This window comes from Heterodontus francisci, chromosome 16 (genome assembly GCF_036365525.1).
Source record: "Heterodontus francisci isolate sHetFra1 chromosome 16, sHetFra1.hap1, whole genome shotgun sequence".
NCBI classification, from domain to species: domain Eukaryota; kingdom Metazoa; phylum Chordata; class Chondrichthyes; order Heterodontiformes; family Heterodontidae; genus Heterodontus; species Heterodontus francisci.
Window position 1 is genome coordinate 47,261,446 of NC_090386.1, and position 22,719 is coordinate 47,284,164.

The following is a 22,719-nucleotide window of genomic DNA, read 5'->3' on the forward strand; positions in this document are numbered from 1 at the left end:
ACAGCTCACACTCCCACCCAGCTTTGTGTCGTCTGCAAACTTGGATATATTACTTCTAATTCCCTCATCTATATCATTAATAGATATTGTGAATAGCTGGGGTCCTAGCACTGATCCCTGCAGTACCCCACTAGTCACTGCCTGCCATTCGGAAAAAGACCTGTTTATTCCTACTCTTTGTTTCCTGTCTGCCAACCAGTTCACTATCCATGTCAGTACCTTACCCTCAATTCCATGTGCTTTAATTTTGCATGCTAATCTCTTATGTGGGACCTTATTGAAAGCCTTCTGAAAGTCCAAATACACCACATCCACTGGTTCTCCCTTATCTATTCTACTAGTTACATCCTCAAAAAATTCCAGTAGATTTGTCAAGCATGATTTCCCTTTCGTAAATCCATGTCGACTTTGTCCAATCTTGTCATTGTTTTCCAAGTGCTCTGCTATTACATCTTTTATAATGGACTCTAGCATTTTCCCCACTACTGATGTCAGGCTATAAAACAGGTCTATAATTCCCTGTTTTCTCTCTACCTCCTTTTTTAAATAATGGGGTTACATTAGCTACCCTCCAATCCGTTGGAACTGTTCCAGAGTCTATAGAATTCTGAAAAATGACCAGCAATGCATCTACTATTTCTGGGCCACTTCCTTAAGTATTCTGGGGTTTAGCTTATCAGGCCCTGGGGATTTTTCAGCCTTCAATCCCATCAATTTCCCTAACACCATTTCCCGACTAATACTGATTTCATACAGTTCCTCCTTCTCACTAGACCCTATGTTTCCCAACATTTCTGGGAGGTAATTTGTGTCCTCCTTTGTGGAGACAGAACCAAAATATGTATTTAATTGGTCTGCCATTTCTTTGTTCCCCATTATAAATTCCCCCGTTTCTGACTGTAAGGGACCCACATTTGTCTTCACTAATCTTTTTTTCTTCGCATATCTATGGAAGCTTTTACAGTCAGTTTTTGTGTTCTCTGCAAGCTTACTCTCATACTCTATTTTCCCATTCTTAATCAATTCTTACCATATTGCAACCTATTCGACCACAGAGGTACTCTGTGCAACAATGAAGTATCAAATGATTTTTTCCAGTGGCTCACATCTGACTGCAGATCAGTCCATCACCAACAGAGAAAATACAACGATAAGCAATCACAGATATTTTTTTCCCCCTTATGCCCATATTTAGAAATTTATTTAAAAACGCGAATGTGGGATTTGAGTTCATACTAGCAAAGCACAGTGTGTGTTTATTTTGTTACAGAAAAGATTTTTATTTGATTATAAATAGCTTTAAACTAATGAGAAATATATTTTGGCAATTAAAAATGCCTTTTAAAGGTATTATTCTGCTAAGGGGGTGGAAGCAGTAGCACATTAGTTCAAACAACTTCAAACAGCGTAAGTGGTTTCCATCTCAATAGCGTCTGTGTAATAATTGCAGAACTGCTTCAGAACATACAGCCAGCAGTGCACCAAAAGCCTTTTCATGCTGTTCTACAGTGATAGTATTGCGCGGCAAATTTGTTTTATAAAATGGCAAATCTCCAATGGTATTCTTAAAGCTTACTGTCGCACTCTATTCTAATCCGCTATTCTGTAGGCCTTGCTCACTAAAATTGTGTAATTGATATAAATCAAAGCTTGAATTCCATTCAAATCATTTCTGACTGGCTGGAGAATGTCATAATCTTCCCACTATTTGTGGGCTTTACTGACAGATGAAAGAAAATACTGGTAACAAAATGAAAGAATGGAAACGCACAACGTGAATGTAAAGTGAACTCAGAGGCAAGGATGAAAATTCTGTTTCACAAAAAGGATTACCAAGAAATTATATTTGGTTAAAATAGTCTTGCAAACTGTTGAGCAAAAATTGTGGTTTGCGGTGTTGCATTGTTTTCCAAATTTTACACAAGTGTATGCTCCTAAGTAATTTTTCAGTAAAAATATAAAGCTTGATGTTACAACCTATTTTACTAAATCTGTCCTTTTTGTAGTATAAGGATGTAAAGGGTTAATACCGAAGACAGTGAGAGAGACCCCTCCCACTATACGAGAGATGATGTAACGGTTATATCAGATAGGCTTGAGAAGAAGAAGGTATAGCAGCACAAAGGACGCTAGTTTAGGCGGCTTGCAGAGAGTGTATAGTAACTGTCAATAATAAAGAATTGTTTGTTAACCTTGACCAGAGTCTGCCTTTCTCTAGAATGCCCTACAAGGCCACTAATACAAACCAACAATGCAACATGGTGACAATGGTGAATGTGGCCAGGAGAATTTGAAGATCTCCATACCTTTTGAAGAAACACCAAGGGAACAACAGAGCCATTTAAAGATAAATACTGGCCCTGTACTGTAAGAAAACTACTTACCAGCAGAAGAGGCTGTGAAGAGCTCTGCAGCCTCTGAGACCACACCATAGCAGCGTGGGGCTCCGTGTTGGTATTTCCAGAACATCCAGCGGCCAGGTCCGAGTCTTCATGCCTGGCGATAATCCAGGATCAGTGAGACAGTGAAACTGGCCATTTATTTAAATGGCGAACTTGAAAAAAATCAGGCGCAGAACGTGATCTCTGTTGAATCAGTGACTAGGGTGGCGAGTGCAGTCAACAGCCATTGCTCAGCCTCGCTGAGGAGAAAAAGCGCAGTAATTGTTGGAAAGCGCAGGAAAGATCAGGGAGCGTGGGAAAGCCCTGAAAGGGAATGCGAACACCTCAAGCCAAGCCTGAAAATTTTAAAATTAAAGGGGAACACCTGAGCAGAGCCGAACAAACAAAAGGCAGCAATATAGATCCAAAATTGTAAATACCTGAGAATTTCCAGAATCAAGAAGGTCCCAATCAGGTCCAGAATTGGCTAGGATGGAGAAAAAGGTTGTTAAGGTTCAGAATTGCTTCTCATACTAAATCTGAAGTGGAACAAGTGAACACCCTCCTGTATTCAGATGATGTCATTGTCCGACGAGGGATCAATGAGTCTACCGATAAATTCAGAGGTACTCTAAGCCTCTGATAAATATTTTTTCATATTTTAATCTCCGTACCAACAAAATTTTGGAAAGACCCAAATTTAATAAGTGGGCGCAGATGATTGGCGAATCTGTAGACTTCTATTCGATGGACTTTATAGATTGGCAGAAGGTTGCGAATACACTGAATTAAAGACAGAACGAGTCAGAGACAGGATAGTCTTCGGTATTGTGAATGAATCCTTGTCAGCTCTGTTGCAATTCAAGAAAGACCTTACACTGGAAAAGACCATTCAAAGACAGGCAAAGTGTGCAAACAGAATAGGGAAATCCTATGAGCTGAAGACAAGCCGTGGATGAGAAGGATTCCAATGCCTGCCCAACTGGTTAGGCCAAAGCCAGGGAAACACTTTGAGGAACAGAAAACACACACAGGTCAGAAGGTGCATGAAATAGGAAAACATTGCCAACATTCTGGAGCCAAGAAGACCCACAGATAAGAGCAGTGCCCGACAAGTAAAGCTGAGTGTTCTAAGTGTGGAAAAACTGGACACTATGGGAAGATGTGCCACAGCAAGATTTCTGTGCTTAAAAGTACAAAGCAGAAGACCTTCATGCAAACAGCATTTAATCAAGTACAGCAATGCCCAGAAGAGAAAGAACCAGGACAGTTCTTGGGAGAAAGCAGTAACCCAGACCAAGATTTCTGGACAGCAGACAACGACGTGAATGGACACCTCATTAATTTTAAGCTTGACACAGGGGCTGTCACAGTATTGACTGACCAACAGCCTTTGGTGAAAAGACATTACCTGCAACTCACAGATATACAGTTGCATGGTCCAGGCGGGTCACAACTGCTAGTAAAAGGGAAACTCCAAGCAACTCTTCAGCATAGAGGCAGACAACTGGTAGAGACCTTATATTTCTTGCACAATCAAGAATTTTTTTTACTGAGCAGGAATGCATGCTTGGAAGTGTAGTTGATTAAAAGGGTAGCCAAAGTCAAGCAAACAAAGGTAAACATTTCCTTTCAAACATAATTCCAGAAGCTGTTCACAGGGCTCAGAAAAATAAAGACGGAGTATCGGATCACTTTGAAGGAAGAGGCCAGACCAGTGTGTATCTTCACACCAAGAAGAATACCTTATCCCTTATTAACCAAAGTCCAAGAACAATTGGAGGACATGATAAGAATGGGTGTTACCTCTTCAGTAACGCAACCAACGGACTGGTGTTCAGCCATGGTTCCAGTCCCGAAGCCAAATAGAATCTGCGAATATGTGTGGACTTAACACAGCTTAACAAAGCAGTAGTGCATGAGATTCACCCAGTATCTACAGTGGATGACAGTTTATTGAAACTCTCTCAGAGCACCATATTTATAAAACTCGATGCCGACAGTGGATTCTGGAAGGAACACCTGGATGAGACCTCAAGGTTATTGGCTACATTCATTACCATTTTTGGGCAGTTTTGTTTTGATAGGCTACCGTTTGGAATAACCTCCACACCAGAGATTTTTCAACAATCAATGTCCAATCCTAGAAGGGTTCACAGGAGTGATATGCCACATGGATGATATTCTGATACACAGAAAGTCAGTGGAGGAACATGACCACAAAAGTCGGAGAAGTTCTACAGAGACCTCAAGAAATGGGACTGACTTTAAACGAGAAGTGTGAGTTCTCCAAAACTTTGATTCATTTCTTGGGCACCATGTGAGCAGAGAAGAAATAATGGCAGATCCTCAGAAAACAAGGGCCATTAAGGAATTTCCTATCCCTACAACAGTTCAGCAATTCCAGAGATTTCTCAGAATGATAAATCAGCTAGTCAAGTTTTTACCTCACTGAGCACAAATAACTGATCTGCTGAGACAAATTCTAAGAAAACAGTAAGATGGTGTTGGGATGCCCACCAGAAACAATCCTTCCATAAAAGTAAAGAGATGCTAAGTTCTCTGGATGTGTTGGCACACTCCAATCCTACACTGCCTACGATGATAGTAACAGATGCCTCTTCAGGCGGCTTGGGTGCTGTTCTTTATCAGGAGCAACCGGATAGTTCCCGTAGACCCATATTCTATGCATCAAGAGCACTGTCAGATACAGAGACACGCTACACAGTTATCGAGAAAGAATCTCTAGCTGTCACATGGGCATGTGAAAAATTTTCAGTCCACATCATTGGAATAGGTGTTGTAATTGAGACAGACCACAAGCCATTGGTTTTCTTATTAGACAGAAAAGAAACAGCAAAATTGCTTCCATGTATTCAAAGGTTTTGTTTCAGATTAATGAGGTACACATATGAAACTGTATATGTCCAAGGGAAGTTCCAATCATCAGCCAATGCATTATCGAGGGCACCGAAGATCATCCATCACAGGAAGATATGAATTCTGTAGGTGACATAGAGTCATACTTGCAACACACAGCACAAAGTTGGCAAGCAGGCACACAGACATTGTGAGAAATACAACAAGCACAAAAGAACGACGAAGAATGCATTCGCATTAAACAATAATGTACACATGAGTGGCCACAAGAAATTCCAGGAGGAAGAACAATGAAGATGTTCCATGAGTATAGGAAATACTTTACCATAATTGATAACTTATTAGTTTATAGTGACAGAATTGTTATTCCTACTTCAATGAGATCCACTATCTTAGATCGATTACACCAAAGCCATTTGGGTATAACCAAATGCAGAGCGAGGGCACAATCTTCAGTATGGTGGCCTGAGATATCTAAGGATATCAAGACCATGATCAACAACTGTCAGACATGTGAGATACTGAGGCCAGAACAGCACAAACTATTGTTGACTGCCCAATTTCCAACTAGATCTTGGCAAAAGTGAGGCATGGATTTATTCATGTTTGGTGGAAAGTCATATACAGTCATTATCGATTACTTTTCCAGATGGATAGAAGTCAGACAATTACATTCGATGATCGCCGAGGTAGTTATCAGAATCCTTAATGTCACGAGAGCTTTGTTATTTTATTTGAAAGTTGAGAATCCTGTATGTTTTTAAAAACTGAGAAAAAGGATTTTTCTCTGTGAACATTGAATGCTGAATCTTGGTGTTTGAACTGAGTGACCCAGAGTGCAAGGCACTTGTTTCTAAGCAACTCAACAGTAAAATGACAAGAAGATTTATGACGGTCACATGACTTGATTGTTAGAGCTTCAGTTTCAATTTTTCAGTGTAAAAAAGACCAGGGAGCTGGAAGTAGCTAGCAGTGAGCTGGCTGGGACCTGTGTTTGCAGACCAGAGAAAAAAAGACCTACTCTCTAAAAAGATTTTCCTCTTTTGGAAAAAGAAATTCTACATTTGAGGTGGTGGCTGTGGTCTGCCTGGAAAGAGAAAAAGACCCCTGGTGAGGAAAAGACCCAGGAAAAGAGGAGTTGCTGCTCTCTGTGGAGAAAGGCTCCTTTGCTGAGAGGAAGTCCTTTATTTTAAAAGCAAATTCCTATTGCTTCCAATCTTTGCAAAATCTCTGCCTCAAGATTGATTCCTGTTGCCTCTTGTGTTTTGGGAGATCTGGAAAGCTCAAGAAAGCTTCTATTGCTGGACTGCTACTTCAAAACAAGCAGACCTGTTGCTATGCCCTTTGCTGAAAGATTTGTGTGCCTGTGGAGTAGTGGGACTGAATTAATAGTGCATTACTGGTGCCTTGGTCGAAACATTACAACAGCTTCACAACACATGGGATTACGGATGAAATATTATCAGACAACGGATCACAGTGCGCAAATGAATATTTTATCCAGTTTGCCGTGAAGATGAGCTTTCAGCATCTTACGAGCTCAGCAAGGTATCCACAGCCTGCTGCAGATGAATTGCCTTGAATGCCTACCCATCACAGACTGTTCAATTAACCGTGCCTGGTGTGACCTTTACTGGCATCTGACTATTCCACTCTGGGACACCTCACCAACCCTGAAATATCCTACCAGAACATTACAACCCAGTTATTTTATTATTCCTAAGAAACAATTGTAAAGAGAAAAGCCATTTTTTTACCGGGTTAACCTTTCTTTATGAATGTATGTGTGTGTGCATGAGGGTTAAGAAAAATAAGGAGTTATAACATCTTTTCATATGTAGATTTATCTCATTATTGTTTAAGATTTAGTTTATTCATAAATAATTAATTTTGTTGTTGTTGAAAGAAACCTGGTTTGGTGTGCTTTATTCTGGGGGACAAATAGAGTGTTCAATTTGGCTATTTTCTGGTAGGTGGGAAACTTTGCGAACATGCTGTGACCTGTGGAGTAGTGAAACTGAATTAGCAGTGCATTACTCCTGCCTTGTTTGTAACATTGCAACATCTTCACGACACATGGGATTCTAGATGAAATATTATCAGACAATGGACCACAGTTCGCAAACACATGTTTAACCCAGTTTGCCATGAAGATGGGCTTTCAGCATGTTACGAGCTCAGTGATGTATCCACAGTCCAATGGCGAGGCAGAAAGAGGTTTGAGAACCATAAAATCTTTACTCAAGAAAAATGAAGATCTTCCTATATCATTGTTCAAGGTCACTGCTATATAGATTATCACCAGCAGAATTATTTTTATTTTTAAATTTTATTTAGAGATACAGCACCGAAACAGGCCCTTCAGCCCACTGAGTCTGTGCCAACCATCAACCACCCATTTATACTAATCCTACACTAATTCCATATCCCTACCACATCCCCACCTGTCCCGACCACCTACCTATACTAGGGGAAATTTATAATGGCCAATTTACCTATCAACCTGCAAATATTTGGCATGTGGGAGGAAACTGGAGCACCCGGAGAAAACCCACATAGACACAGGGAGAACTTGCAAACTCCACACAGGCAGTACCCAGAATTGAACCCGGGTCGCTGGAGCTGTGAGGCTGCGGTGCTAACCACTGCGCCACTGTGCCACCGGGAAGAAGATTAGAATTAGAATTAGAATTAGAATTAGAATTAGAATTAGAACTAGAACATTACAGCGCAGTACAGGCCCTTCGGCCCTCGGTGTTGCGCCGACCTGTGAAACCATCTGACCTACACTATTCCATTTTCATCTATATGTCTATCCAATGACCACTTAAATGCCCTTAAAGTTGGCGAGTCTACTACTGTTGCAGGCAGGGCGTTCCACGCCCCACTACTCTCTGAGTAAAGAAACTACCTCTAACATCTGTCCTATATCTATCACCCATCAACTTAAAGCTATGTCCCCTCGTGTTTGCCATCACCATCCGAGGAAAAAGACTCTCACTATCCACCCTATCTAACCCACTGATTATCTTATATGTCTCTATTAAGTCACCTCTCCTCCTCCTTCCCTCCAACGAAAACAACCTCAAGTCCCTCAGCCTTTCCTCATAAGACCTTCCCTCCATACCAGGCAACATCCTAGTAAATCTCCTCTGCACCCTTTCCAAAGCTTCCACATCCTTCCTATAATGCGGTGACCAGAACTGCATGCAATACTCCAGGTGCGCTCTCACCAGAGTTTTGTACAGCTGCAGCATGACCTCGTGGCTCCGAAACTCGATCCCCCTACTAACAAAAGCTAACACACCATCTGCCTTCTTAACAGCCCTATTAACCTGGGTAGCAACTTTCAGGGATTTATGTACCTGGACACCAAGATCTCTCTGTTCATCTACACTACCAAGAATCTTCCCATTAGCCCAGTACTCTGCATTCCTGTTACTCCTTCCAAAGTGAATCACCTCACACTTTTCCGCATTAAACTCCATTTGCCATCTCTCAGCCCAGCTCTGCAGCCTATCTATGTCCCTCTGTACCCTACAACATCCTTTGGCACTATCCACAACTCCACCGACCTTCGTGTCATCCGCAAATTTACTAACCCACCCTTCTACACCCTCTTCCAGGTCATTTATAAAAATGACAAACAGCAGTGGCCCCAAAACAGATCCTTGCGGTACACCACTAGAAACTAAACTCCAGGATGAACATTTGCCATCAACCACCACCCTCTGTCTTCTTTCAGCTAGCCAATTTCTGATCCAAAGCTCTAAATCACCTTCAACCCCATACTTCCGTATTTTCTGCAATAGCCTACCGTGGGGAACCTTATCAAACGCCTTACTGAAATCTATATACACCACATCCACTGCTTTACCCTCATCCACCTGTTTGGTCACCTTCTCGAAAAACTCAATAAGGTTTGTGAGGCACGACCTACCCTTCACAAAACCGTGCTGACTATCTCTAATGAACTTATTCTTTTCAAGATGACTATAAATCCTGTCTCTTATAACCTTTTCCAACATTTTACCCACAACCGAAGTAAGGCTCACAGGTCTATAATTACCAGGGCTGTCTCTACTCCCCTTCTTGAACAAGGGGACAACATTTGCTATCCTCCAGTCTTCCGACACTATTCCTGTCGACAATGACGACATAAAGATCAAGGACAAAGGCTCTGCAATCTCCTCCCTAGCTTCCTAGAGAATCCTAGGATAAATCCCATCTGGCCCAGGGGACTTATCTATTTTCACACTTTCCAAAATTGCTAACACCTCCTCCTTGTGAACCTCAATCCCATCTAGCCTAGTAGTCTGAATCTCAGTATTCTCCTCGACAACATTTTCTTTCTCTACTGTAAATACTGACGAAAAATATTAATTTAACGCTTCCCCTATCTCCTCTGATTCCACACACAACTTCCCACTACTATCCTTGATTGGCCCTAATCTAACTCTAGTCATTCTTTTATTCCTGATATACCTATAGAAAGCCTTAGGGTTTTCCCTGATCCTATCTGTCAATGACTTCTCGTGTCCTCTCCTTGCTCTTCTTAGCTCTCCCTTTAGATCCTTCCTGGCTAGCTTGTAACTCTCAAGCGCCCTAACTGAGCCTTCACGTCTCATCCTAACATAAGCCTTCTTCTTCCTCTTGACAAGCGCTTCAACTTCTTTAGTAAACCATGGCTCCCTCGCTCGACAACTTCCTCCCTGCCTGACAGGTACATACTTATCAAGGACACGCAGTAGCTGCTCCTTGAATAAGCTCCACATTTCGATTGTTCCCATCCCCTGCAGTTTCCTTCCCCATCCGACGCATCCTAAATCTTGCCTAATCGCATCATAATTTCCTTTCCCCCAGCTATAATTCTTGCCCTGCGGTATATACCTGTCCCTGCCCATCGCTAAGGTAAACCTAACCGAATTGTGATCACTATCACCAAAGTGCTCACCTACATCTAAATCTAACACCTGGCCGGGTTCATTACCCAGTACCAAATCCAATGTGGCATCGCCCCTGGTTGGCCTGTCTACATACTGTGTCAGAAAACCCTCCTGCACACACTGGACAAAAACTGACCCATCTAAAGTACTCGAACTATAGTATTTCCAGTCAATATTTGGAAAGTTAAAGTCCCCCATAACAACTACCCTGTTACTCTCACCCCTGTCGAGCATCATCTTCGCTATCCTTTCCTCTACATCTCTGGAACTATTCGGAGAACTATTAAGAACACAGCTTCCAGTATTGCCTCAACAATTAATGCCACGATTAAAGACTCAAGACTATGAGAAAGTTCAAGAAAGAGAAACTCCTACAAAAGGTAACAAACCCAGAATTGCAATAGGAGATTTCGAGCAAGAAGTTTACCCAAATCAAACAATGGTCAAAAAGTTTAGATACATGACCTGGAGCGAGAAGGTACAGTAATCCATAAGCATAAGGACTATCAGAGATCATATGTTAGATGAACGAATGAAAGAAACATTTGAAGGAATCAGAGGAATATCATTCCTATTCTGCAAAAGCAACAGCTAATAATCCATCTGCAAGATCCAGATAAAGATGAACAAACCTAAACTGAATGGAACCCTACAATACGTAGAAACGAAAAACCAAGTTCGCAACACAGACTTCCTACGAAGACTACTGATCATCCCAGACAGATTACAACCAGATTAGGGAGAGTTGTCAAACTTCCAATGAGACTGAATTTAGAGACTTGTTTAGTTTAGTTTAGAGATACAGCACTTGGGGGGAGAGAGAGCAGCAGAGAAGCCATAAATGTATAGATGTTTGGAAAAATGTTGGATAAAGACTTCAGGGGAGATGTAGTATAAGGATGTAAAAGATTAATACTGAAGACAGAGAGAGACCCTCCCACTGTACGAGTGATGATGTAACAGTCACATCAGATAGGTTTGAGAAGAAGGTATAGCAGCATGAAGGATGCTAACGTAGGTGGCTAGCATATATAGTAACTGTAAATAATAGAGTTGTTCATTTACCTTTACCAGACTTTCTCTAGAATGCCCCACAACACTCCTAATACAAACCCAGTGGTTTGCAGTGTTGCATTCTTTTCCAAATTTTACAGAAGGGTATGCTCCTAACTAATTTTGCAGTAAAGATATAATGTTTGATGTTACAACATATTTTATTTCACCAAATCTGTCCTTTTAAGTTTATATTTCTCCATTTCTCATGTTTTTGTCCTTTTAAGTTGTCTTTCAAATCCCAGCAACAATTAGAATTAGAATTAGAATTAGAATTAGAACTAGAACATTACAGCACAGTACAGGCCCTCCGGCCCTCGATGTTGCACCGACCTGTGAAACCATCTGACCTACACTATTCCATTTTCATCCATATGTCTATCCAATGACCACTTAAATGCCCTTAAAGTTGGCGAGTCTACTACTGTTGCAGGCCCCTACTACTCTCTGAGTAAAGAAACTACCTCTAACATCTGTCCTATATCTATCACCCCTCAACTTAAAGCTATGTCCCCTCGTGTTTGCCATCACCATCCGAGGAAAAAGACTCTCACTATCCACCCTATCTAACCCTCTGATTATCTTATATGTCTCTATTAAGTCACCTCTCCTCCTCCTTCTCTCCAACGAAAACAACCTCAAGTCCCTCAGCCTTTCCTCATAAGACCTTCCCTCCATACCAGGCAACATCCGAGTAAATCTCCTCTGCACCCTTTCCAAAGCTTCCACATCCTTCCTATAATGCGGTGACCAGAACTGCACGCAATACTCCAGGTGCGCTCTCACCAGAGTTTTGTACAGTTGCAGCATCACCTCGTGGCTCCGAAACTCGATCCCCCTACTAATAAAAGCTAACACACAATATGCCTTCTTAACAGCCCTATTAACCTGGGTAGCAATCTATCAAGCCTCCCTTTTGGTGAAGCATCTCTCCTGTGATTGTTGCCTGTTCCTGATGGAAGGACTGAATTTAGAAACTCACGATTTGGCAAGTTAATTTTGATGTGGACGTCAGTGCCAGAAGAGAGTTGGGAATGTACTGTCTTTTTGCTGCAATTGAGGGGCCTGTAGCTGTGTAACTATTTAAAGGGATAAATATATTGAAATTTTACTGTAGTATTAGAAATTCTGAGGAGTTTTTCAGAACACTAATTAGCATATTTATGAGCCAATGGCATATAGATGAACTTTTTTTATGTTTAAATGCCAGAAAGCATTGGTCAAATGTGGTTCCCCACTGCACCTTTTGCACTTTCAGTTTGGAGAAAAGAACACTGATTAACAGAATCCAGAATATTTTGAGTATGCAACTACTTGATGGGTCTACAGAAAGAATATAGACTAATTGCTCAATAGGATGTTTGTAAAATAGGAATTTGCTTTTTACAATCCAGGAATTTCCATTAATGCTGTCCCTTTAAATAAATTAGAATGTCTGCAGTCATAAGTGTATTATTTATACCAGTAGGTGCTGCTGTTGCACCTTGTGACCTGAGGGGGTGTAGCATCACCATTTTCTCTCCACTGTACTGTCTATTTATGACAATAGAGAGGTTTGTAGCTGTGTAACTATTAAAGGGATAACAATATATTGACATTTTACTGTAATATTAGAAATTCTGGGGAGTTTTTCAGAATACTAATTAACATATTTGCGAGACAATGCCTTGTAGATTGAATTTTATTATGTTTAAATGCCAGAAGGCTGTGCTAAAAATGAAACCTCACCCATAAAAGTACTTAGCCTGTCATGTGTTTATATGGCAGCCGATGGTTGTGTAAATAATTCTGTACGAACGCTATGAGGGAATCTTTGAAATAATAACGCTTCTGATCCAAGGAAAATGTGTGTTATTGTATCTAAAATAAGAAAAATTGAGAAAATATATAATTTTAAATTCTCAACTAAAGAAACTATGCTGTAAATATTCATAAGAAAGTGCAAAGAGCATATGTATCAAAACCAAATCTCACTTTATAATTCATTGATGTCTTTTGGTTATTTATTGTTCAAATATAGAATGGAAGCAGTGAGGGATGATATTGCTCTGCGGTAGTAGGACAAAATAGGCTGATGCCAAATCGGCAGCCCGTTTCTACGCTGCTCCTGGTTTTCTATTCCATAACCGTAAAAAAAAAGCAATCGGGTACAGTGTGAGAGAGACTGCCGATTCCCTATCATCCCATTTTGTGCTATCATTGATTAATTTCACACCAAAGTGTCTTAAATAAATGACAGAATAAACATAACCTGCATGTTGAATTATAGCACCCTACTGTCTATTTAAATGCTATGGCTAGTGTACAAATGAAAGTCTTATGGCTCATGCACATCAGTCATAAGGAATGAGATGCTTTCTTTAAGAATTCAGAATTTATATGTTGAGATGGCCTTTCATTTAACATGCAGCCACATTTAAAATCTCATTGAGAAATGTATTGTAAAAACATAAGACTGCTAAATTACAGTTTACAGCAGCTGCATTTTTCTAATCTGATCCGAATCGTCCATCGTAATTGAAAGTCGGAATAGATTTATAAACTACCACACAAATATTGAGTGCAGTTTTCAGGCTACACCAGTAAACTCTTGACCCGAGGGTTCAGAATGTGTTGTAACTGTCAAAGCTGTGGGCGTTATTGCACACTCAAGGCTACTTCAGTATGCCAAAGGGCAATAGTTTAACTCATAGCCTAAAAAATGTAGTCAATATTTATTTATTATGCCCCAGGTCATTTCCTTATGCAGACTATAACTGCTTCTTGTGACTTAAGCAGACAATGGTTTCCGTTCAACTGTCACTGCATCATACATTGTGTTTGTCCAGCTAACCTCAGTTTCAATTCACAGTCCAAAAACATATTAAAAAGTACAAAGTAGTTCAACTTAAACAAGTTGATATAAATGTCTGGATCTAGTTAGACACTGTGTATGTCTATTTATCTGATTACTGACAGATCAGACTAAGATAATATTACCTCAGCAGGATTCAAATACAATTTCCTCTCTCTGTCCCAAATACAACAAACAGACCATCCACATGAGCAGAGAAAGCCGACATATTTGCAGCCTTACCCTGGACTGGCAGAACAAGTAGACGTGCATTCAGCCACTAGGACTGGATCCCCACCCACCAGAAATTCAATGCTCCCCTTCCAGATTGGCAGGGAATCCACAATTTTAAATATTGAAGAATGCCTTGATGATAAATGCCAGCAATTCTGCAAGCCACTACAATACCATTTACCTAATGATGGAATTTGAAAAATGTTTCCCTTTTTTTAAGAAAAGACTGCTCAACCCACACTCCAAAATTATCCAAACTGGAGAAAAATTTGGTTGGTTGCCAATGAACCTAAAATGACCCCAGTTTGTGTTTTACCATTTAACATATTCGATTTGACATTCATTTTAGCTATGGAGCCCAAAATGTGTTCCATACATGAGGGAATCCTATGCTGTTTATGCATAAACTTGTTAATCATGAGTTACTTAATCCCCCCCTCACTGAAGTAATGAATTCCATATTAAAGGATAGTTGGTTTGTGGTTAATTGAGCACAGCTCAGGTGCGCAGCTAGTGAGGGACCATTCACTTTCGTAATCATCCCTAAAATTACCTAACATTCCTTGGTTTGATTTACTTTCTTTATGGGTGGCTGCTATTGTGCCACGGGATTGGATTACGCAGGTTAGCAGATAGTTTGTGTTGAAGAACAATTGACTCCTGGCATCACATTTTAAAAAATTGAAAGATTTATTCTAGCATACATTCCAATATAAAAATATATAGAATACAAGTTGTCTTTTCTTTGAAACTATGACAGCATTTATTATGCTGTTTATATTACATCCCATTTCACATAGTAAAAGTGACTCCAAGATCTTTTAACTACCAACCATTAATATGATGGGAACCAGGGCTGCTTATACAATCTCATCCTCTAATACCCAACTATCCATATCTGAACAAAGAACCTTCTTTTCAAAAGTCACACAACATTCAGTGCAACAATATTGAAAATACAATTTTACAAAAAAATGTTCTTGGCATAAACAGAATATCCAGTCAGCAGTAAAACAAAAACAATATTTAACTCCTGAATTCACTTTCATAACAATTCAAAACTCTTATTGCTCATGATTTGTACGGTCCAGTCAATCTTTTATGCATTGCCAATGCAACTATTTTTATTCGGCATTCAGCAGTCATAATCCCTCTCTTTATTCCATGTAATGGCCGGGATTTTATGGGCCCCCCCAAGGCGGGATCAGAGGCAGGAGGCACGGAGTATCGTAATGGGTGGTGGGGGGTGATGAAGCAGCAGTGCAGAGGGCTGGTCAACTACTTGTTGCCCAGCGATCTGCCCAGGGGCAGGAGAGGCCTCTGACGGCCTTGTCGCCCCAGGCCAATTGAGATCCTTAAGTGACCTATTAACAGCCAATTAAGGGCCTCTTCCCGCTGCCGCTGGGATCATACCAGTGGTGAGGTGGGGCCTCTATCGCATGGGGAGGATGCCTTGTAGCATGAGGCACCCTCCCTGTGGGCTTGGGGATGGGGGAGGGTCCCTTCACCGTGGGCAATTTGCAACCCATGGAGGACCCCCACCAGGAACCAATTCACCCAGCCACCCCACCTCACCTACCTGTGTTCTGGGCTTCCAGTGCTGGGCCTGGGCCTGGGTCGCTGCAGTACCAGCAGTGACCACCACTCCTGGTGGCACTGTCGATACTGCTGAGCTGCCGGCCCTCTGATTGGCCAGCAGCTCATGAAGGTGGAATCCCCGTCTTTAAAGTTACGGGGATCCCGCCTCCTAAAATTTTGATTTAAAAAGACCAGAGGATCGTTCCGGGGGAGTGAAAAGCAGAGGCAAGGTTTCCCCCAGCTTTACAGCCTGGTGCCAGGAACTGTGCCTCCAGCACAAAATCCAGCCCAATATGTGCAACAAAGGCAACAATTTTAAATTAAAATTTAAGTAACATTATGAAAAGTTAAACAATACTAATATAACTGTGTTGTCATCATTTTCATCAACTACCTTTCCACCAAAAACTGTAAATCTTATTTATATACATTATTTTCTATTGACATTTGAGGTATCTAATTTTGATATGGGTCTGTCTCTTGATGTAGATTCAATATTAATCAGTGTGCTGTCATTTAAATTGGACTTCAATTCAGACAGAATCTAACTTAACAACTTCTGGTTAAAGGGGCAATAGATTTAAAAAGGGAATACTCTCAATTGTATGGTGAAAACCTTTGTGAAGACAGATCTACCATATTTAACAGTACTGCTACATGCTAAATTACAGCCTCCATAATGTGCAGTAACACACGGGATGCTGTTCAAGTCTCACCCCACCACAAAGAAGCTCACCAGCAATAACATTGCTAAAAATCATGGCCCTGTAATGCTAACATAAATTCTGGTTGCTTTGACAAGTACGTAATTTTGTGCAGTGGTGCTCTTCGCATCTCAAGAGTTATGAGGCAATTTCATTCCCATCTGACATATTTACAAAGAAACATTAGACTGAAGGAATTAGTAAACCGAGAAATCTTTATAGATTTTTGGTCCCTGACTGTCTCGTTCACATCTGTTGGCTCTTCCCAGAGGAAATGCTTGAATGACCACTGTAGATATCGTCACTAAACACTAAGCAGTCAGAGGCAAGCTGAGGAGATGCTTTAAGTCAGCTAACAGGATTAGGCACAATTTTCTGAAATTTTGAATGAAAATAAAAGTGGTACGACATATATTATGAAAATAATTTAACCCTCTAGTGTCAAGCAGCTTTTGTCATATATATCAGAAAAAGTGCAGTTAATGCCAGTTACAGCAGTGTTGTTTCCAACAGAGTTTATTGATGCTTGCTTATAAGAACGGTTTCAGGCATATCCAGAATTCATTTTCACAATAGGTCATTTATTCTGAACTGTTCTTGTGTAAATACCAAAAGGGCATCCTGAATAAATGCCATTAAAAGGGCATGGGCTCATGCCACGGCTGATTCCCCTTCTCTCCCTCTCAGCATTAATGGCTGCAGAGTCAGCATGCACTGGCATCTGCAAGAATGACAGTTTCATTGCTCCTACCAAGACAATCTGCAATCATTCAGCCAGGCTTCAGTCACACTGTGGTAAACGCCTGCTAAACTCTACCAGTTGCTTTTTCTAATGCAATCACAATACCCACCAGACTGTAACTTAGAAAATGCATAACAGAGCTGAATATTTGCACTGTTAGTTCCTAACAGCTCACATTTCAACTTTACTCACAGCTCACTACCCACAGATTCCTGTACTAACAGCTTTCTATTTGCAAGTCATTTTCATCCAGGATCTCTCCAAGTGAAATCTGCAGTCAGAAGTTCCACCAATTGCAAGCACCAACATGACATCATATACCATCAACAGTAATAACTCAGTTGTTGTAATACAATCACAGAAGTAATCAGGCAGTCAGTATATATAATGCTTGAGCATTGGATGCTTAAGTAGGAGACCTGAGGTCAGATCCCAGTATTTACTTGTATTTACATTCAGACTTCCCTTAGATGTTCTCTTTTGCTCGTCGAACTAGGTCATCTGTGATAGAGAAGGAACACTTACAAGGATTCTCAAGTGTAGTGTATTTTCTGGTGCAAGGAACAATATAAGTGACATCCATAAAGCATTGAAGAATGGGATAATTTTTCCTTTCTCTGTGGGTACATAATGGGCATAAGAGCTTAATTTGAGGCAATGGCAATATAGAAAATCAGAAGCAATCAATGACCAATCAGCATCTCAGTTTGATAATTTTTGCATCACATCCAATATGATCAGAGTTTTAAAACTAATTTTAGTTAGATATAAATGAAAAATGCTCCTGGTTACTACTGTATTGACTCACGAAGGTTATTTACTGGACTTGACCATGGTTTTCTCTAATGGTCTCAAACATAATGAATGCTGTAAGCATTTAGATTTTTGGCTGAGCCCTTTTATCACATCAATAAAGATGTAACACCACATAAATCAGACATTATCTTCTGACTTCTCGGCATGACAGCTGTTATAGGAACATTAAACATCTGCACTTTATTTTAAACAGATTGGGAGCTAGGATATCAAATGCATCCCCCAAAATTGAAACAGAGAAACATTTTCAAAAGAAAACGGAAACACTTTTGAACATGATTGTAGGTTTCTACATTATTTTATTCATAAACAGAACATAACATGATCTTTCATTTTGATCTTTTAAGAGGAGAACATGTTCAAAGAAGTTTGTCACCCGTGGTTTTAGTCAGCAGGCACCCCAGCTCAGGTATAGTGAGAGGAAAGGTACAATGTGCCGTAAGGGTCATTTTGGAGTGATGAAAACTTACAGTAGTCAAATCTCCCAGTTCACATGCTTCCAAAATGATGGACCTACCTGGCAGAAGTACAGCAGTGACATCCCTCTTTCTATTAAAAAAGATGCAATTGAAAAATAATCTAATATTCAATATTAGTAGTACTATCATTATATTTTTCATATCCAATGCTAATAACTGGGCTTAAGCAGGCTCAACTCTTACTTGCAGCTATGCATCTTGAAAAGATAAAAGCACCAGCCAAGTTCAAATCATACGAGAGCTGACAACTCATTTATCTTCATTGGCCTGTTTTTACATAGCTGTGGTTGTGCAGTTCTTCTAGAAGGAGACATTACACACAGTTATTATGCTTTTTGAATAATTGGGTAGATTCATAATGGCTTCTTCAGACATGATGCTGTGACATAGGGATTTCTGATTACAAATTCTTCATATAAAACTTCAAATAGGAATAACTACTGACAATTGGGAAGGAACCGCAACAGAACAAATCATACAATAAAGCCATGTAATCGGGATGGCATGGGGCAGGGAGCAGTGGGGGGGTTGGGGGGGGGGGGGGGTGGGGGGGGCGTGGGAAGGGTAAATGTGGTTACAGAATAGCATGAATAAGTTGCAGAGTTGTTTTTACATTTAAATTGATCCCAATTCACTGTACACATCTATTTGGATTTTTCTTTTTCTAAATTTGGCCATTTTGGATCAATGTAGACAACAAACCCTTTCACTGCAAATTATGTGTAAATGTATTGTCACCAGTTGCCATCTGATCATATGACACCTTTTATAAAGTAATTGGATAAATGATATTGATGATTTCTAGTTTTATTATAAAATTTGTAACAACATTTTTAGTACTTAAAGCAGCAACGGCACCTGGTGAGAGCACCTGGTAAGGCATTTTATCAGGTTTGCAAATGCAGGAATGCGCACAGATGTAGCTGTGATGGTCATATCATGCTGCTGTTGGCTGATCACATCTATTGTTACAAGCTATGTATCCTGCAGCATGCAAAACTGGAAATCTGCCAAGCAAAAGTTTCACTACAGCATATATAACATCTTGCAGCATAAACATGTCCAACTGGTGAATACAGTAGTGTTCTAGCTGAGCTTTGCGTTGGAGTTTGTTCCTAGATGGTCGCAAAACTCCTCAACTTTGAATATGAGAGCCATCGGAAGATTGGATTTCATACAAGAGTAATGAATACAGGGTCACAACGTTCTGCCATAATTCTCAGCAGGAACATTTGTATGTCAGGCCAGGTTAAGTGACCTAAACAAGTGATTTTGGTGTATCCTAATAAAGGAAATGGAAAATGGCAGCCATTAAAGTGAGAAAGCGATGACCAACTTAACAAAGGGCATTATGTCATTGTTAAAGTTTTGGTTATCCATTTAAGATAGGTATGGTGGGGACAGGGATGGGGGTCAGATGACACAGTGGTTTAGCATTGAAGCTTTGGTTCAAATCCAGCCCAGACTGATGGGATGAAAGTTCCCTACTTCTGTAGTCTGTATGACTCCCGGAAGAAATTTGCTTAGCCAATCTTAACCCAGCTAATTGTGAGCATGGGTACACAGAACCAGATGGTTACAGTCATGCTGTGAAGTTATTGAACTCAATGTTCAGTCCGCAAGGCTGTAGAGTGCCTAATTGAAAGATCAGGTGCTGCTCTTCAGCACTGGCTTATTGTGAGAGTCATGAATCAGCTGAGTGATGACATGACAAGGCATATGTAGGCACCAGTTGTATTATAGCTATGGATGCTGCAAAGATTTTCCAAGCAGAGAGGTCTAGCTGTGGACCAGCATTTGACTGCCCATCAGCTGCCAAGGGTAAATCAACTCCCTGGAATTGACTCAGAAGATATTCTTGTGGAAACGCTTTTGAGTTTCCATTCTTTGACATGCCATAATCATCAGAAAATAAAACATTCCAATCGGTTGAAACAAAATGCACCTCAAATTAATAACTTAAAAGCAATCTGTGCTTGTACCTGGTGTTTCATCCCAGTGCTTCGTCCTGGTGACAGTGCGACATAGCATCATAGGAACAAAAGTAGGCCATTCAGCCTTGAGCCTGTTCTACCATTCAATAGGGTCACGGCTGATCTGTATCTTAACTCCATCCACCGGCCTTGGCTCCATATCCTTTTATACTCCTGCCAAGCAAAAATTTATCTAACTCAAATTTAATATTAATAATTGAGCTAGCATCTACTTCTTTTTTGAGGGAGTGGGTTCTACATTTCTACCACCCTTTGCATGAAGAAGTGTTTTCCACCTTCTCTCTTGAATAGCTGGGGTTTGATATTAAAGCTCTCTCCCCTTATCCTTGACTCCCCCACCAGCACAAAAAAAGTTTCTGACTATCTACCCATTCAATTCCTTACAAAATCCTAAATCCTCAATCAAATCACCACTTAACAGTCTATATTCCAGGGAATACAAGCCTAGTTTATGTGATCTCTCATGATCTAACTCTTGGTAATATTTTAGTAAATCTGTACCACACTCCTTCCAAGGCCAATGTATCCTTTCTAAGAATTGGTGCCCAGAACAGTACACGTTACTCCAGATGTTTTAGAATCAGATTTTGTGCTCCTTCTTGATCTTCTCCCAGTGAAATGAGCAAGTGAAACTGCTACCAGCCTTTTCCCACAAGTGAAGAAATAATGTTGAGATGAAGACCACGGAATGACATTCACATGTCCATTCAGTGTCTTAGCATGTATATGAGTAAATCAACTTACATCATGTAGCTAGATTTTGTTGGAAGCTCGTTTTGCAAGCTTACCGTTAGCGATGATAATGCGGCAATATTTCTACTTTTAAGCAAGAGTTAGATATTCTATTCTCTCATTGTTTAGGCATGCGCATGAAGTTCGGAAAGAGGCGTAACATTGATAAAATGCTTTAAATGTAGCCTGAGTCAATATGGAAGAAATTGAGAGGAAATTAATTGTGGTATATCTGCCCATCTACTTGGGATTGGTATACTTGAGGTAACTTTACCCTTGTAGACTTTCAAATTGCCAATTTATTTTAACCGTTTCTAGGTCCTTTGACTTTTGAACCCTTTATTGACTCTTGGAGCATTTTATCCTACATAATTTACAGACAAGGCCCCGTCAGTCCTCTCAGGTGGACGTAAAATATCCCATGGCATTACTTTGAAGAAGAGCAGTGGAGTTCTTCCCAGTGACCTGGCCCATATTTATCCCTCAATCAACATCACTAATAGATCATTTAGTCATTATCACACTTAGTGGGACCCTTCTCTGCACAAATTGACTGCATTTTTTCCAACATTACAACAGTTGACTACACCTCCAAAGTACTCAATTGGCTGTAAAGCACGTTGGAACGTCCTGAGATTGTGGAAGATCTAAATGCAAATTTGTATCTTTGAGGTTCTTGTCAAAGTGAATGTGGTAAGGTTAGTACACTCTACTGTTCATGTCCTTTAATTACAGAGCAAGCCTATGAAATTCATAGAAGCATGATCATTCCATTTTATGGGCTAATAACCTCAGTCTGTAATTTTACAATCTACAATATAAATTCATAAGAGATACTGTTCAGTATGATTAATTTATGGCAAAGCTAAACTCTGAGTGCTGGTTGCAGTGAAATCCTGTTTCATGGTTAATTTGATAGTCGCAAAATGATATTTACTTATTATGAGTATTCACATTGCTGTGATTTACCCAATTAGTTTGTTTTTATTTATTTTTTATTTTTATTTTTATTTTTAGTGCATGAGAAACATTCAAGTTTCTTTTGTTATGTGAACTTTCTTACACTAGTTTATAATTTTTTGTAGATGCTTGTTCTCAGCAAAGCAAGGGACTTCATGCTCGAGAAAGGAACATTTTTCTGTCTTTGACAAATAGTGTTAGCATCAAGAGCTGCCAACTCAGGTAAAGATTGAATTAGATGCAGATTAAAGCTCCATCATCTCTGCCTCAATGACATCCCTTAACATTGACCTCAGAAAGGTGCCTCCTACTGCAGTTATGTGACATTTCGTTTCTCACACAATCCATTAATGTGCCCTATCTGCATAACATTAACAATTTAGTGAC